This window comes from Ornithorhynchus anatinus, chromosome 9 (assembly GCF_004115215.2).
Source record: "Ornithorhynchus anatinus isolate Pmale09 chromosome 9, mOrnAna1.pri.v4, whole genome shotgun sequence".
NCBI classification, from domain to species: Eukaryota; Metazoa; Chordata; class Mammalia; order Monotremata; family Ornithorhynchidae; genus Ornithorhynchus; species Ornithorhynchus anatinus.
In genome coordinates this window covers 52,060,511-52,077,822 of record NC_041736.1, presented here as the reverse complement: position 1 = coordinate 52,077,822, position 17,312 = coordinate 52,060,511, and positions in this window count along the sequence as shown.

The window sequence follows — 17,312 nt, the reverse complement described above, 5'->3', positions numbered from 1 at the left end:
CTTCTGGAGGTGCTGCAGCATCTCCAAGGAAGGCAGCCACTTAAGGAAGGGTAATGATTCCTGTCTGATTCTTCTGTGTGGGCACACACCTCTCCCCTCAGTCAGTGGCTTATATCAAGTGCTTACTCTGTGCAGAGCACTGTACTAAGCTCTTGGGAGAGTAACACAGAATTGGTAGACACATTCCCTGTCCTCAGTGAGCTTATGAATCCCACCGTGCATCCCACTGAATCAACTGCGGCAAGACCCAAAGCGGTTTTCAAAGGGGAAACTCACATGTTTCTCATTTTCAATCAAGAGAAAGGATTTGCAACCCGATCTTTTCTTCATCATCTTTCCAGATTGGCGGAAACGTTTGAGGCCGCGCAGACCTGGACTTTCGGCTGTGTGGTTGCGTGCTCGTTTGAGTCATTTGATTGTCCAGGGCACCTCCCAATGTGCAGCTGCTCCCCTGAACTCACTGCCCACTGGATTTTAGTCATCTCCTGTCAAGGGTGGCAGAGAGATGGGGCTCAGGGCTTGCAAGGCCACAGGGCCCAGGCAGTTGGAGTGTTGACTGACGTCTGAGTTCGTAGGGCTGGCCAATGGCACAGGGCTCCAAAATGGTGAGTGCCATTTGTGGCAGTCCACTCCATCATCAGTGGTTTTGCTGCCAAGGGCTATAGGGACCGGCTCTAATTCCCACCTGTGTATTCTCTCCCAGTCTTTAGTGCAATGCTCTGCCTGCAGTAAGTGCTTAATAAATACTATCATTACTGTTCAGAATTTGGTCATTTTTAAAAAAATGGTATTTGTTCAGCAGTTACTGTGGGTCAAATACCGCCCTAAGCGCTGGGGTTGGTACAAGTCAATTAGGTCAGACACAGTCTCCGTCCCACGTGGGGCTCACGGTCTAAGTAGGAAGGAGAACAGGTATTGAATCCCCATTTTACAGTTGAGGAAAGTGAGGCACAGAGAAGTGACTTGCCCACGCTCACGCAGCAAGCAGTTGGCAGAGCCAGGATTAGAATCCAGGTCCTCTGACTCCTGGGCCCGTGCTCTTTCCACTAGGCTAAATTGGCTAAATTCTGAGGTTTCGAGTGGTAAAGGGTCACCGCTAAAAAATGTTGGTCCCATGCGGATGGCTGACTGCATTGAAACTTATTTGATGTCCCGGTATATATCAATCAATGGCATTTATTGAGCACTTACTATGTACAGAGTGCTGAACTAAGCACTTGGGAGAGTACACTACAGCAGAGTTGGCAGACATGTTCTCTGCTCACAATTCTCCTCTCCCTCTCTAAATGCTTTGCCCAGGCCCACCCCTGCTCCTGCTTTTAGTGCCTCACCAAGGACCCCGAAGGGGGCCCCACACGTGCTGGTGCTTGGCTGTTTGGCTGCTCTCCAGCGGCCAGTGGTATGGATCCATAAACTGGACAGTGAAGAAACAGGATAGAAAGAACATCGATTCTTTTGAAATGTGGTGTTGGAGAAGGCTTTCGCGATTACCAGGGACTGCCCGAAAGACAAACAAATGGATTATGGAGCAGATTAAACCAAAGTGGTCTTTGGAAGGCCAAATGACTCAGATTAGCATATTTTGGACACACGATCAGAAGAACTAATTCTCTGGGGAAGACACTAATGCTAGGAAAAGCCAGGGAAAAAGTGGAAGAGGCAGACCGGCAGCTACATGGTTAGAGACCATAACAAAGATAACGGAAGGAACCATTAGAAAGGTTGCTGATTATGGCAGAGGACAGGATGTTCTGGAGAGAGTATATCCATGGAGTCGCTATGAATCAGAAACGACTCGTTGGCACTTAATAAGCAGCCAGTGAGCGAGCAGGTTCCTCTAGGCTCACGAGATGCGGCTGGAGGGACCTGGGCGACTCTGTGTTAGGCTGGTCCGGCCCAATTTGGGAGCCCCAGGTAGTCCGGGGGAACAAAATTGCCAGCATAACTGCCATGCTGATGCCCTTAAAGCAGCTGTCAGATTTATGGTCTGAGGTCTCATATGACATAAAGGGTGTGACCAGAGTGTGCGTTAGGCGTGGAAAGGAGCCCAGCCCAGGGATTGGCTTTCACCATGCCTCCTTCCTTTCTCACAGCCGGACTTCTTCGCCTTGGCCCACTCTGCGCATTTCTTAGCCCTGCTGGGTCCGTGCGACATGGTTTGGACATCGCCGTTGGAAGCTCGGTGGCAGAGTCGCCCCGGGGGCTCTGGGCATAAAGGCCAGCAGACCACCACCTGCTTGAGGTGCACAGAACCTTGGAGGTCTAGCTGAATCGCCCACTGCGGGCCCCCTCCCCTGGAGCAGCGGGGAGAGTCTGCTCCTTCCAGCATTGGGTCAGGTGGGAGGGGAGAGGGGCATCAACTCCCTTGTCCAAGGGCCTCTTGGAGAGGTGCAGTGTGCGCTGGGGACCGCAGCGGTCGTATTTTTCATTTTCGCTGAGTTCCTGTTTATTCTGGGGCCAGGACTTTGATGTGGCTGGGAATCTTTAGCTAATTTGGCCTAGAGAACATTTCAGACCAGTGTTCGTCTTGTTAAAATAAAACATCTTTCTTTGGTTCCAATTAGCAACCTCTCAAACTTTTCTCCTCCCCCTTCTCCCCCCCATCCCTACCCCCTCTAACGTCGGTAATCGCCAACAAAAGCCACCCTGCTGTCTTGCGGGCCCCTCCCCCCCTCCTCCTCCACCCGATTCGATCACCTTTTTCATCTCGCAGATGTGCTGTCAGTAAAACTTATGAAGCAGCAGCTGCTGCAACTCAGAGTAGAAAGGGAGTTGGCCATTTCCTTAACCAGCAGCTCCAATATGTAACTCTCTCTCCCTCTTAATTTATAACCCGTTTGCTGTTTCAGATGTTTGGAAAGAAAAATACTTAATGTGCTAGTCCTGAAAGAGCAAAGCTTTTTTGTTTGGTTTCTCTGGGAAATCTGGATGCTTTGGAGAGGGGACTTGTTTGGTTAAACTTAAAACCAAACAAAAAAAACCCCAAATCTCTGAGTTGTGTTTCATCTAACACCTGTAGGTGTGGATGTATTTTCTGGTGGGTCACTGCCAGTAGCAGAGACCTGTCAAAGACATTTCACTGTGTTTCCCGCTGTCCAAAAACATGGGGGAAAGCACAAGAGTTGGTACCGAAGCACAAATTTACCTGAAAACTAGTGACCAAAAAAAAAAAATTAAAAAAAGAAAGAATAATCTTTCCCCTCATTTCCATAAAGAATAATCATGTGGAGCATAAATCTCCAAATATTTTCTCTTCTCTGGATTTGGCATCCAAAATATCAGGAAAAATCCATAGGGAAAGCACCCCCAAAAGACCAGCCCAATCAACGCCCAAACTGTGTCTCTCTCATATCAGGTCTGGCCAGAGACGACTTACGGCTGAGCTCTCACAGAGGAAGAGACTGACTGGGCAGAGAGTACAGCATAGGAGAGACTCTGGGGTGGGAAGGGAGGTGTGTCTGTGCCCCACTATGGTCAGGAGAGAGGGTCGGAAGCTGCCAGGGGAGCATGTGGATGGGTGGGTGAGAGTAGTAGCAAGAATATTGTTTTCTGGGTGCAGAGCATCACACTGTGAAGTACACGGGAAGCGGCCAAGTTGGGGAACCCCCGTGTCTCCACACTCTTCCCGAAGCGTATCCAGTTGGCAATCTAGGCCACTAAATGAGCAGAGTCGAACAATTTCCAAAGCAATCATAGAATTGTTTTAGAACTCTATGGTTCTCATGCTCCCAAAAAAACCCACATGTGATTCACGCAGAGGGCAGCTTGGATGGAGAGATATCTCCACCCCGGGCTTTTCCCAACTAAGTGGGTCACTCTTCCTTCATCCCTGGTTTTAATTGTAGTTGGAGAGGGTTTGGTTGGGCAAGACTGTGAAAGAATCGGCCAGAGTTGGTTATTCTGACCATCCTTTCCTGGTGGAGCTCCCAGCCAATGGGGCCCAGCTTTCACTTAATGTGCAAATCGATCAGAAAGAATGCCCCGTCTCTGGCACCCTACGCACAGCGGCAATTTAAAAACCCGATGACCTGTATGGCGAGAGGAAGAGGGAGAGGAGCTGGAATACGGTAAAGCCAGAAGAGGCTTTGCTACAATGAGAGAAGAAATGTCCTGAAAAGTCACCGGTGCTGGGTCTCATGGCCCCTCCCTTCCACCCACCCAAGTGGCCAATAAGGTATTTCCGACTAATTGCCGTCCAGCACTGACTAAGAGAGTCAGGGAAATAGCCCAGGAACAGGTTCCACTTGACGAGCATCTCTCCTCCCGTCCGTCCCCCCGTCACCCCCACTCTTGCTTCCTTTATTATTGTTATCAATAATAATCACCAATCGAATTTATCAAATGCTGAGCGTGTGCAGGGCACCATGCTAAGCACTTGAGAGAGTACACTGTAACAGAGTTGGCAGACATGTTCCCTGTCCACAATGAGCTAACCTAGTAATAGTAATGATGATAAAGTAATATTTGGTCAGGTTCCTGGCAGGAGCTACCCAAGTGTTTTGCCATGGAGTCTCTTAAGGGCCAATATCAGGGAGAGCAGGCCCATAGATGCTTCAGAGATTGGGGTGCATCTTTATGCAATCTGTAGCTGGACTACCAGGTGAACCCAAGTAGGGGGTGCATCTGAGAGCAGGTAAGCGAGGCAGGGTGTTACACTGAACATGTTCTCGGAGGACGGGGGAAGGAAGTCTGGAGAGGGGGCTTGAGCTGAAATTTCATCCATCCATAGTTTGATACCATTTTCAATCTGCCATATTTCATGAAAAACTTCATTTTAAATGGTGCTTCCTTTTATTTCCTAGCTCTGAATGTACCATGGATATTGCTTCTACCTCTGTCGTGTTCTCCTTCACCCACAGTTCAGCGCTCTTCCCGCAGTAGAGAATTCTGCCCACAGTACAGCGCTCCACATTCAGTAAGTGCTCTGCATTCAGTTCAGTGCCTTGCCCACAGTACAGCACGCCACATGCCTTACAGCACTCTGCCCGCTGTACGGGGCTCTGCATGCAGGAGAAGCAGCATGGCTTAGTGGAAAGAGCACAGGTTTGGGAGTCAGAGGATGTGGGTTCTAATCCCAGCTCCGCCACTTGTCTGCTGGGTGACCTTGGGTGAGCCACCTAACTTCTCTGCCCCTCGGTTACCTCGTCTGTAAAATGGGGATTAAGACAGCCTCTCGTGGGACAACCCGGTTACCTTTTATCTATCCCAGTACTTGGCACATACTAAGTGCTTAACAAATACTATTATTCATTATTATTATGCAGTGAAGGCCTGATAAGCACTTTTTGATCGGTTGATCCATGTAGATGCCTATTAACCACGTCGCAACTCCAGGTCAGTCGGTTTGCAGAGTGAGAGTGGGGACCAGGAGCAGGAAACGAGGACTGGAAATGGGGTGCAAGAGCGAGAAGTGAGGATGGGAGTGGGGCACGGGATGGAGAAGTGAGGACCGGGAGGAGTGTGGGGAGTGGGAGGGGTGTGAGCGACCCTCCCGGCCTGCAGCAGAGTCCCTCCAGAGAAGGTAGTGGTTGCCATGTCACCAGAGCCCCAGGGAACTTCCACCGCAGCGACCGGTTTGGTGCATCCTATTTATATCCCGGCTCTCCAAAAATAGATTTGCAGCATGAGCTGATCCAAGAAAACCTGGGGAAAAAAAGGACAGGGAAAGTAAAGGGGGGGGGGGGGAAAGGCCCGCAGAGCGGGAGAAGGGATCTGAAAAACAAAACGATTCAAGCGGAGGCTTCCAAGTCCCAGCCGCTTGGCGGGGACCAGAGGGCAGAGTCCAGGGGCCCTTGGACCCGCTCGTCCGGCCTTGAGCCCCTCCAGAGTCCTTGAAGGCCATCGCACCGCCAGCCTGCGGTCGACCCGCCCCACCTCGGGGTGGCCGCTGTTCACTGGCCGATCCCACCGTCGGGGTGGCCACCGTTCCTGGTCCCAGTTCCGGGTTTTTGCCGTCTATGGGCCACACTTGAACTCTGGGAGGACCGAGAGGCTTGGCACAGATTCCTCTTAGTTGGACTTGGCAAAGTCGTCGGTGTGAATTGGGCCATCTGGCCTCGGGGACACCTTTGTCCTGGAGGGCTTTGTTTTAGGCAGGCAGCTTTCATTTTTGAAGCCACCAAACGCCGAACAGGTGCGGCATTGAGGGCCGCCTGGGAGGAAAGGCCTGCGAGGGAGGCTTGTGGTTTCTAAGATGGGCCTTAATTAGGGTCGGGCGAGACGGAGCCAGCTGCAGGCGGGGCCTCCCTGCTGCCCGGAGCTCTGTCTTCCTGGCAACTGGGACCGTCCACAATCCAGCAAATCAGTGCCACTGCTCAGATGGACGGGGCTAGTGGGAGCGAGAAGAGCCGTCGATCTGCACTCTCACCCCCAGAGCAAAGGAAACAAACAAAACACTTCCACTATGGAGAGACTTTAATGGCTTTTAATAGAATGTAAATTCCAGCATTTGTGTAGGCTGATCCAGGACCTCCACATCCGCAGATCTACAAGTCAATGCTGGAAGGGTGGGGGGAATTTGACCCGTAGTGTATTTTGATTCGTATTTTGTGTCAAAAGCCCAACCTGTCGATTTCGGGAGCCAGTGGCTGGGGATGTAGGTGACACGGGGTCATATCGAATAGAAAGAGCTCTGGTCTGAGGTCAGTATTGGGAGCGCATAATAATAACTGTGGTAATTTTAATGTACTTACTCTATGCCAGCCACTGTACTAAATGCTGGGATAGATAGAAGTTAATTGGGTCAGACCCGATTCCTGTCCCACACAGTCTATGAGGGAAGGAGAACAGGTATTTAATGTGCATTTTGCAGATGAGAGTGCTGAAGCACAGAGAAGTTAAGTGACTTACCCTAGGTCACGCAACAGGCAAGTGACCGAGCTGAGATTAGAGCCCAGGTCCTCTGACTCCTTGGCCCATGGCCTTCCCACCAGTCCCTGCTGTTTCTGAACAACACTGGAGTTAAACCAGTTTAGGAACTGAGCTCGAGGTCTGATGGGTTCACCGAGGAAGGCAGTGAAGCCTTACTCCGGCGCCCCTGGGGCTGGGGCCCCACCTGCAGAGCAGGGGGCAGGAGCCAACTGAGCTTTCTCAATAGCTCTTAGGAACTTGTGTTCCCCGACCCATGTGCGTTCTCAGTAAGGGAGGGGATGTCCTCGGACCCTGGCTGTGGGGGAGTGGGGCATGAGGGTCAGGGCATGACGATTGGGCATCTGGCTTCGTCTGGGCTCTGGGCGAGTTGCTGAGCAGGTTGGCAGGGCGGGGTGGAGAGGCTGGAGATGCCCTGAGCCCTGCCTACTCCCAGTCCAACCTCCGGACTCTGGGGTCTCCGGCACCACAGCAAAGGGACGTCAAGGGATGGCTTGTACAGGGCTCCCTGCCAGGCCTTGAGGGCTCAGACCGCTCAGCTCCTCAGGGAACGAGCGGGAGCGGGCCACTCTGAGGGGCTGAGATGTCCCTTCTCAGGGCAACAGTGGGTGGGAGGCAGAGGCAGGCGATGCCTCAGGGCCAGTCTGAACAGTCTTCTCCACCTCCTCCTCTTCCTCCTCCTTCTCCTCAGCTTCTTTCTCCCCACTCCCTGCTGCTGTTTGGGACTGGGCTGGCCGAGGGGAAGAATCCACTCCTTTCTGCCCACCCCTCCCTGCTGCTGTCTATGAGAGGACAGGCCTGCTGCATCTCCAAATCTTTGGCTTTTAAACTGCCTTTATCAGTCTCCCCTTATCTTCCTCCTCAGGGTCTGGAGGCCTCAGTGCAGCTTCAGCCCAGCTCTCACCCCTCCTCTGGGGCCACAGAATAGAGGCTCTTGCTGCACTTCACAGGGAAGATGAAACGTAGAGGGGCGGTGGCCCCTGACCCTGGACAGCCCGTTTACAGAAAGGTTGGGGCCTTGACTTGGAACCTAATAAGACTTGATCCCACAGACTGGAGTTCGGCCCCTCCTGTGGGCCAGACTAGGCCAGACAGTGTGTCAGGGCTGATGATATTGTAACTACCCTAGTGCTCTGACAGTACTTGGCCTATAGTAAGCTCTTAATCATTATTAATAATAATGATAATAATAATAATAGACACCACCCAGCAAAAGCCAGGCAACTCTGAAGTGGTGGTGTCGGGCGGGGAGAGGCTGGGGCGCTGGAAGCCGCAGAGGTGGCTGTGCCGGGATTCCGGCCCTACGTGGCCTCCCCCAGGGTCAGCTTGCTCCATGCCGGGGGTAGGCGGGTGCTGATGTGAACAGAAGCAGCCTGGCCTAGTGGCAAGAGCATGGGCTTGGGAGTCAGAGGATGTGGGTTCTAATCACGGCTCTGCTAAGTGACCTTGGGCAAGTCGCTTCACTTCTCTGTGCCTCAGCTACCTCATCTGCAAAATGGGGATTAAGACCATGAGCCCCACGTAGGACAACCTGATTACCTTGTATCCACCCCAGTGCTTAGAACAGGGCTTGGCAGATAGTAAGCACTTAACAAATACCATAATTCTTTTTAATATTATTATTATTATTATTTACAACTCCCCAGTGCCCTGACCCCATATCCTTCCAATACCTTTCCTCCCCTTCCAAGACCTTCCCTCTCCTCCCTTCCCTTTTAATAATAATTATAGTATTTGTTAAGCACTTACTATGTGCCAAGCACTGTACTAAGCAATGGGGTAGATACAAGGTGATCAGGTTGTCCCACATGGGGCTCACAGTCTTAATCCCCATTTTTACAGATGAGGTAACTGAGGCACAGAGAAGTTAAGTGGCTTGCCCAAGATCACACAGCAGATAAGTGATGGAGCCGGAAATAGAACGCACAACTGCCGACTCCAAAGCCTGTGCTCTTGCCTCTAGACTATGCTGGTCTTTCTTTCCTTTCCCTTCTCTCCCGTTCCTTTTTTCTTTCCCCTATGTCCTACCCCACATCTTCCCCTTACCCTCCCCCTTCCTTTTTACCTTGTGTCCGTCCTCTCCCCTCTCCTCATTTTAACCCACTAGAGGTTGTGCCAGAGGAAGTAGAGGGTATATCTCACATCTCACTGGCCGGTTCCCCTGGGAGGCTCATTCTCAGGGGCAGCTGTTAAGGGCTACTGGGAAAGGCCGGTGAGTAGTCCCAGCAGTCCTAGAGCTGCAAAGCACGTGCCAACACTTCCCCCAGCAGCCCAACCCGGGCCTGCCAGCCTCCTGCCAGGGCCTGGGAGCCATCAGAGCCCGATGTTTCTGGAGCCCCACTTTCCCCACGGTGGCCCTGGCCTGAGCTCTGTCTTTGCAGGAGATTCACCAAGACCAGGACTGCTGCAGGAAAGCCGAGGCGGAGGACCGCAAGACCCCCGACACCCCCGAGCTGGTGAGTCATTTACATCGCTCTCTGCTCCGCAAGGTTGGGGATGGGGAGACATTCAGTCAAAACCTGGATAAATCAAAATTAAACAGCATGGATTCACCCCCCCCCCCCCCCAGTCCTCCGTGCTGCTGGGCAGGAGAAGCCGGGAGCCGAGCCACCACCAGAAGGAGAACCAGAACCAAGTCTTGAGGGACCCCCACAGACAGGAAGTCGGGGACAGAGGAAGATTCTAGCCAAGAGACTGAGGAAGAGAGGCTAGAGGGGTAAGAGGAGATTCAGGGGAGGACTGTGTTAGAAAAAACAAGGTTAGAAAGTATTCCATGAGAAGGGAGTGGTACCCAGTGCTGATCTTTCACTGAGGTTCCCGCAGAATGTGAAGGGAAAAACTGTTTTCCCCAAGATCTTTCTTTCCAAGCCCTCATGTCTCCTTTGGTTCAGGTGGCTTATAGTCTGAAAAATAAGATTGCAACATGCCCATGTAGTCAAAGAATGCCTGTTTCCTTTATTTCGTTTCCAGAGTTAGAGGGGGAGAAGGGGACTCATGGGTATGTTAAAAAAGAAAAAATGATTCTGGGCAGGTAAATTTTTTGTATTGATTTATAAAAGTGCCTTGGAGGCAGAGGCTACATCTGTCTTTGTATTGGGACTCTATCTGCATAAAGCATCCATATGCCCACACACACATCCACACGAATAGCTGTAAACCACTAAGCTCCTCTTGGCATGCCTGGAGACCCTCTTCTTAAGCCTCTGAGTCTCGAACCCACAGATTTGGGATCTTGTCAAAATTAAATGAGCAAGGCAAGAAGGGCTGGATGAGTGGATTGCAATGAGTTCCGAGGGGCTTGTTTCTCAGATGGCTCTGGTATCCTTGGAAATTGGAAATAAGACCCTTTTCTGATGGCTCTGAAATAAGTGTCTTTCTGTGCCTTCATCTCTCTCCCTGTAGAATGGGCTCACACCTTCAGCACATTCACTTAGAGAGCATTCCACAGCCCGACGTGCCCACGCTTGCACACACGCTCACTCGTGCCCATGCCCACACATGTGCACTCTTGCTGGCCTTTGCAGTGGCCTGGGCAGTTTCGCTGAAGGAAACAGATTTTCTCATGGCTGAGTCAGCTGCCAGGAATCAGTAGTCGTGGGCCCAGCCGGGGTGAGCTGATGTCTGAATGTCCATGGCCCTGACAGCCCAGGGTGACCACAGCCCCTCAGGCCTGTGTCTTCTTGCTGGTCAGTTATTATTCATTAAAGACCATGAGACTGAGATACAGCTGTTTTTCAGCTGTGCTTATTCTGAACCCACCAAGCTGTGGATTAAATCCAGTTGTGATGTCCACACTCCTCATCTGTCTCTCTTTCTTTCTCTCTCTCCCCCCCCCCCCCATCTTTCCCTTTCTTTCTCCCATTCCCCCCTTTGTTCTCATTCGGATATGGCATGCAGTTTCCCAGCTGGCCCTGGGAGATTCCCCATGGTTATCCGGCACTGCACTGTCTAGTGAGACGAGTGCTTGGTACAGTCCTCAGGGCAGTATAGGCGCTCAGCAATGGATCACTGGACTGTTCACTTGCTAGGTGGGAGCCCATTGTTGGGCCAGACCAATGGCAAATTGTTTGCTTGTTTTAGGGTATTTGTTAAGCGCTATGTGCCAGGTACTGTACTAAGTGCTGGGGTAGATACAAGCTAATCAGGTTGGATCCTGTCCGTGCCCCACATGGGGCTCACAATCTCAATCCTCATTTGCAGATGAGGTACCTGAGGCACAGAGAAGTGAAGCGACTTGCCCATGGTCACACAGCAGACAAGAGGTGGATCCGGATTAGAACCCAAGTCCTTCTGACTCCTAGGCCTGTGCTCTATCCACCAGGTCATGCAGCTCCACCCAACTGCTTCAGGTTCGTTTGGCCATTCAGGCTGAAGCCAGTTGCCGGGCAGTCGGCCCTGTGGGGTTCATAAAGGGTCTGTTCACCAGGCTGAAAGTCAGTTTGCTGAAATCTGTGTGACTTTCCTCCCCCTCCCACCAAGCAGAATGTGGTTGTGGGGCTGGGAGGGTTTCTGTTATAAATCCTTAAAATTAAAATTACCAGCCAGAGCAGGGTGCAATTCAACACCCAAACATTCACAAGAAGCTTTGATTTAATAGGTGGTTTTGTCTGCACACAGATGTTAGGCAGCTTGGAAGAGTGTTTATTCTTAATAATAGTAATAATAATAATTGTGATATTTGTTAAGAGCTATGTGCCAAGCGCTGTACGAAGCACTGGGATAGAGACAGGTTAATCAGGTCAAACACATTTTCTGTGGCTCATGGGTCTCACTGCCAAAGGAGACAGGAATTGAATTCCCATTTTACAAATGAGGAACAGACCCAGAGAAATTAAGAGACCTTTTTTTATGGTAATTGTTAAGCACTTCTCTGCCAGCCACTATACTAAGCACTGGGATAGAGGCAAGATATTCAGGTTGAACACAGTCAATGTCCCACATGGGGCTTACAAGTCTTAATCCTCATTTTACAGCTGAGGTAAATGAGACCTAGAGAAGTGAAATGGCTTACCCAAGATCACACAGCAGGTAAGAAGTGTAGCCAGAATTAGAACCTGGGTCCTTTGACTCACAGGCCTATGCTCTATTCACCAGGGCAGGCTGCTTCTTGCTGCCACACTGAGTCTTATGTGCTCGCTCAGGGCCTGCTGCCTGGCACTCAAAGAGGAGGTATCACGGGAATGCAGGCAGGATCCCGGGCTGGTGGGTCTGAGCCAGTTCGCTGAGGACCTGGGTTCCATCCTACTTGGCTAGTCGGTCCTCAAGAGGAGTATGGCCCCTTTTCTCAGGATGGCCGGTTGGGTTTCAAGTGTCTTCTGGAATGTTCTGGACTGAAGAAGGGAAAGCCTCTCCCTTCTAGGCCAGCAGAGCCGGAAGCAGGAGAGCGTTCCCAGTCTGCCCGGCCCAAGTGAGGAGGAGGAGGAGAAGGTGGAGGTGAGTTGTTCAGAAAGGCCCAAGTGGAAGTAAAGTTTCCCTTCCAAAGGGAGTTCCTTTCATCCCGAAGAGTTGGTTCTCCAGGTAGCACCAAATGGCAGCGGGCTCAAATGCGACAAGAGAAATGCACATGTCTTTTTGCCCTCCAAAGTACAGAATCCACTTGGAGAGCAGAACAAGCAGGAGGGCTCATCTCTTGGCTGCCTGGCCGAGGAAGCCCTAATTCTCACTCTTCAGGATCTTTTGCTATTCTGTTCTTGGTGCACCAGAACAGGATCAAGGAGAGAGCAGGGGCAGAATGAGGGGTGAGCTGGGCCCGCTTCCGGCTGCATTAGGCTAGGGTGGAGAGCTAGATGCTGGGGAGTTCAGAAGTGGGTGGTTGGCCTGGGCCAGAGATCCCAATCACTCAGTCAATGGTATTTATTGAGCGCTTACTGTGTGCAGAGCACTGTATTAAGCACTTGGAAGAATACAATACAGTTGAATTGGCAGATGCCATCCCTTTCCTCAAGGAGCTCACACTTCAGTCGGGGAGACTGACTTTAATTACAGATAGAGGGAATGGCAGGGTGTAATGTGCATGTGCATGAAATGCTGTGGGGCTGAGATGAATATCAAACTGCTTAAGGGGTACGGACCCAAGGGCACAGGTGATGCAGAAGGTAGGGAGAAAGGAACTGCGGGCTCAGCTGGCCCTCTCTCAAGCAGCGTGGCTCAGTGGAAAGAGCCTGGGCTTCGGAGTCAGAGGTCATGGGTTTGACTCCTGGCTCTGCCACTTGTCAGCTGTGTGACTGTGGGCAAGTCACTTAACTTCTCTGTGCCTCAGTTACCTCATCTGTAAAATGGGGATTAACTGTGAGCCTCACGTGGGACAACCTGATTACCCTGTATCTACCCCAGCGCTTAGAACAGTGCTCTGCACATAGTAAGCGCTTAACAAATACCAACATTATTATTCCCTCCCTCATCCAGCAGGGTGGCTGAGGGCCAGAGAAGTTAAGTAATTTGCCCAAGGTCACCCAGCAGGCAAGTGGCAAAACCAGGCTTGGGACCCAGGCCTCTGACTCCCAGGTCCAGGCTCTTCTCCCCTGCCAGAGCAGCGGCTGTGCTTCCGGCTGATGGGGAGCAGTTTCGGACATTAAAGAAGCATGGAAGCAAGTTGGCCTAGGAGAAAAAGCACTAGGCTCGGAGTCAGAGGACCTGGTTCTAATCCTGATTCTGCTACTTGCCTGCTGTGGGACCTTGGGTAAGTCACATCACTTCTCTGTGCCTCAGTTTCCACATTGGTAAAATGGGAATCCAATACCTGTTCTTCCTTCTATTTCAATCGATCCATCTGTCAGGTGTGTTTACTGAGCACTTACCAAGGATTTTTTGGAAGAGTCCAGTATAACAGAGTTGGTAGACACAATCCCTGTGCACAAGAGCTTACGGTCTAGAGGGAATATTCGTACTACACATTCTCATTCGACTGCAAGCCCCATTTGGGACAGGAACTGTGTCTGACCTGATTAACTTGTACCTCACCCAGCACTCAGAACAGGGCTTGACATCTAGTAAGTGCTTAACAAATACCATGATTATTAATTATCATTAATGATCTTATGCTCTCCTGGGGAATTAGCAGGAATTTTGTGGTGCTCAGAGGTTGGGCTCTAGAGGCCTGGAAGGTTGAGGACTTTGGGGTGCTCCTCTGGGAGGCAAGCAGTTCAGAGCCTGGAGGAAGGGGGGCATGGCATGTTCTCTTTTGATAGGGCTTGGGTTCTCAGCCAGAACCAGTCCCTGAGGGAGAAGTCTGGTTCGGGCAGGGAACGTACCTACCAACTCTGTTATATTATTGTACTATACTCTCCTAAGCGCTCAGCACAGTGCTCTGCATAGAGTAAGTGCTCAAAAAAGACGAATGATTGCAGACGTGAGGCCATGTGGATTTTTGCCATCATCAAAGACTCGTCTCGCCCTCAGCTTCGGCCCTGAGGAGGGTTCTCAGGGGAGAACCGGAATGAGAGACCCACCCGGAGAGCATGGAGGGTTGGGGCCTTGGCCAGGTCAGAGCAGAGGCACCCGGGATTACTTTGGGGTGGCATCCCTGGACCCGAGGGGAAGGAGAGGTGACAGGCTCCACACTCTTTCCACATTCCTCCGCCCCTCCGATGGGGTGGGCCTCCCCTGCCTTGGACCCGGGTCCAGCCCCGTCACGCCTCGGGGAGTGGGAACCTGAATCCTCAGCTTTGCCCGGCCCCACCCTCCCAATCCCAGCCGGTCCCTGTCTGTCCCAGCCTGGACTGCCGTTCCAGCACTGGGAGCCACTTTGAGCTGGCGTGTGAGTTGGAGGGAATTAGAGCTCTGCGGTCAACGAGCACTCTGGCTTCCTGGTGGAGTTTGCAGGAGCTAATCCAGAGCTCAGAGGGAAGGGAGCGCAAATTGCTTTTAAGAGCCTGACTTGATCTCCTGAGGTTCACGCACTGCCTCCCCCTGCAATCCCCCTGCAACTCCCCCTTGTGATTCAACAGCTCCAAACATGAATACCCAAATGCAGCATGGGTGCCTGTGGACAGTGGTGTGTGCCGGGGAGTGCGCATGCATACACACGCTACCCAAAATTGTGTTTCTTCTCTGCCTGCAGGTTCTGGACTCAGCTGTTTGAGTTGAGGCGCCAGAACAGAAAACATCAATTCTCTTTCTGCTGCTGCTCGTTCCTCCTTGATGGAGGAAGAGACAGAGAGGGCACGGGTTCCCTCCCATCTTGCCCTTTTGAGGCTGTGGATCACAGGTGGGAGAAGGCTGCCAGGGCATCAGGAAGTCATCTCTCCCCTATGAAGGTCCAGCATCCCAATCTGGGCATAGTCTTGGGCTTCAAAGATCCAAGCCGGAGCCCCAGCCCGGCCCGATGAGGGGAGGTGGGAGAGGGAGTCAGGGGTGTGTTGGGCGGCAGGCAAGCAGAGATGCAATGAAGACTGGGGACTCCCCAAGGAGATGGTTTTCCCAAGCCTGGCCTTGGGACTCAGTTGCCCCTAGCTGCCCTCTCAGCTTTATTCTCTTGGCAGCCCCAGCTCGGATCAGGTTCATTCATTCAATAGTATTTATTGAGCGCTTACTATGTGCAGAGCACTGTACTAAGCGCTTGGGATGAACAAGTCGGCAACAGATAGAGACAGTCCCTGCCGTTTGACGGGCTTACGGTCTAATCGGGGGAGATGGACAGACAAGAACAATGGCAATAAATAGAGTCAAGGGGAAGAACATCTCGTAAAAACAATGGCAACTAAATAGAATCGAGGCGATGTACAATTCATTAACAAAATAAATAGGGTAATGGAAAATATACTGTTGAGCGGACGAGTACAGTGCTGTGGGGATGGGAAGGGAGAGGTGGAGGAGCAGAGGGAAAAGGAGAAAAAGAGGGTTAAGCTACGGAGAGGTAAAGGGGGGATGGCAGAGGGAGTAGAGGGAGAAGAGGAGCTCAGTCTGGGAACGCCTCTTGGAGGAGGTGAGTTTTAAGTAGGGTTTTGAAGAGGGAAAGAGAATCAGTTTGGCGGAGGTGAGGAGGGAGGGCGTTCCAGGACCGCGGGAGGACGTGACCCAGGGGTCGACGGCGGGATAGGCAAGACCGAGGGATGGTGAGGAGGTGGGCGGCAGAGGAGCGGAGTGTGTGGGGTGGGTGGTAGAAAGAGAGAAGGGAGGAGAGGTAGGAAGGGGCAAGGTGATGGAGAGCCTTGAAGCCTAGAGTGAGGAGTTATGTCCTCAAGTGTGTTTACGGGGGGCTGGTTCACCCCTTCCTCCCCTGGCCCCTCTGCGAGGCTCCAGAAGGAAAAATCCTGGGAGATGAGTCTCCTGTCGCTGGGGACATCTGTGATTCTTAGTGACATGCGATCGGAGGTGAGAGTAAGTGAACGGGAGGAATTTTGGCACAGTATCGGTTGGGCAGCCCACGACCACCCCTGAGGGAGAAGGCTGCAGACTCTGGCACTCCTTGTCGGCTTGGCCGTGCGGACCCTGGCAGCTTCCCGCTGCCCTCGGCCCCTCTTGGGACTGGGGAATCTGCCACTGGAGTTAAATAAATAATTAAATGTGCAGATGATAATAATTATAGTCAACTATTAAGTGCTGACTATGTGCTGAGTGCTGGGGTAGGTACGTGGTTATGAGAACCCATACAGTCTCTGTACCATATGGGGCTCACAATCTAGCTTGCCCCATTTTACAGATGAGGAAACTGAGTATTTAGAGAAGCAGCAAGGCATAGTATGGCACAGCATGGCTAGAGCCCGGGCCTGCGAGTCAGAAGGTCATGGATTCTAATCCCAGCCCTGCCACTTGTCTGCTGTGGGACCTTGGGCAAGTCCCTTCACTTCTCTGTACCTCAGTTACCTCAACTGCAAAATGGGGCTGGAGACTCTGAACCCCACGTAGGACAGGGATTGTGTCCAACCCGATTTGCTTTTATCCCCCCCATCGCTTAGTACAGTGCCTGGCACACAATAAACACTTAACAAATACCACAATTATTACTATTAATAAATGGATGAATAAATTTGGCCTCTGAATCATCCCACAGGGAGTCTGTGGCCTGAGTCTCACTGAGAGTAGTAGGTGGAAAGGGAGATCACTGCTGCTATTTTGAATCCCAACTCAAGATGGCAGGAGTCCGTATATTGTGTCAGAGAGTCCAGAGAGTTCCAGAGGGATCCCTGGAACAGACACTAGAGTTCAGGGCTTTGAGGGGCTGGATGGAGTCAGGATGCTACCCTGACTCCAGGGAATCATGGTGTTGGACGTAGAGGCAGGAAGATGGGGGAATGGCCAGAGCCACTGGATTGTGAGAATGCAACATTGAGGGCAGAACACCTGCGTGAATGAGTAGCAGTATATATGTGTCTCTGTGTGAGAGTGTGAGAAAAGGGAGAGTGAGAGAGCCATATAGGGAGACTGAGGAAAAGTTTGGGTTGTGTGGTATTTTCAATTCACTTGTTCCAATTAATTTAACTTTCCAATGAATCCAGCTTTGGGGG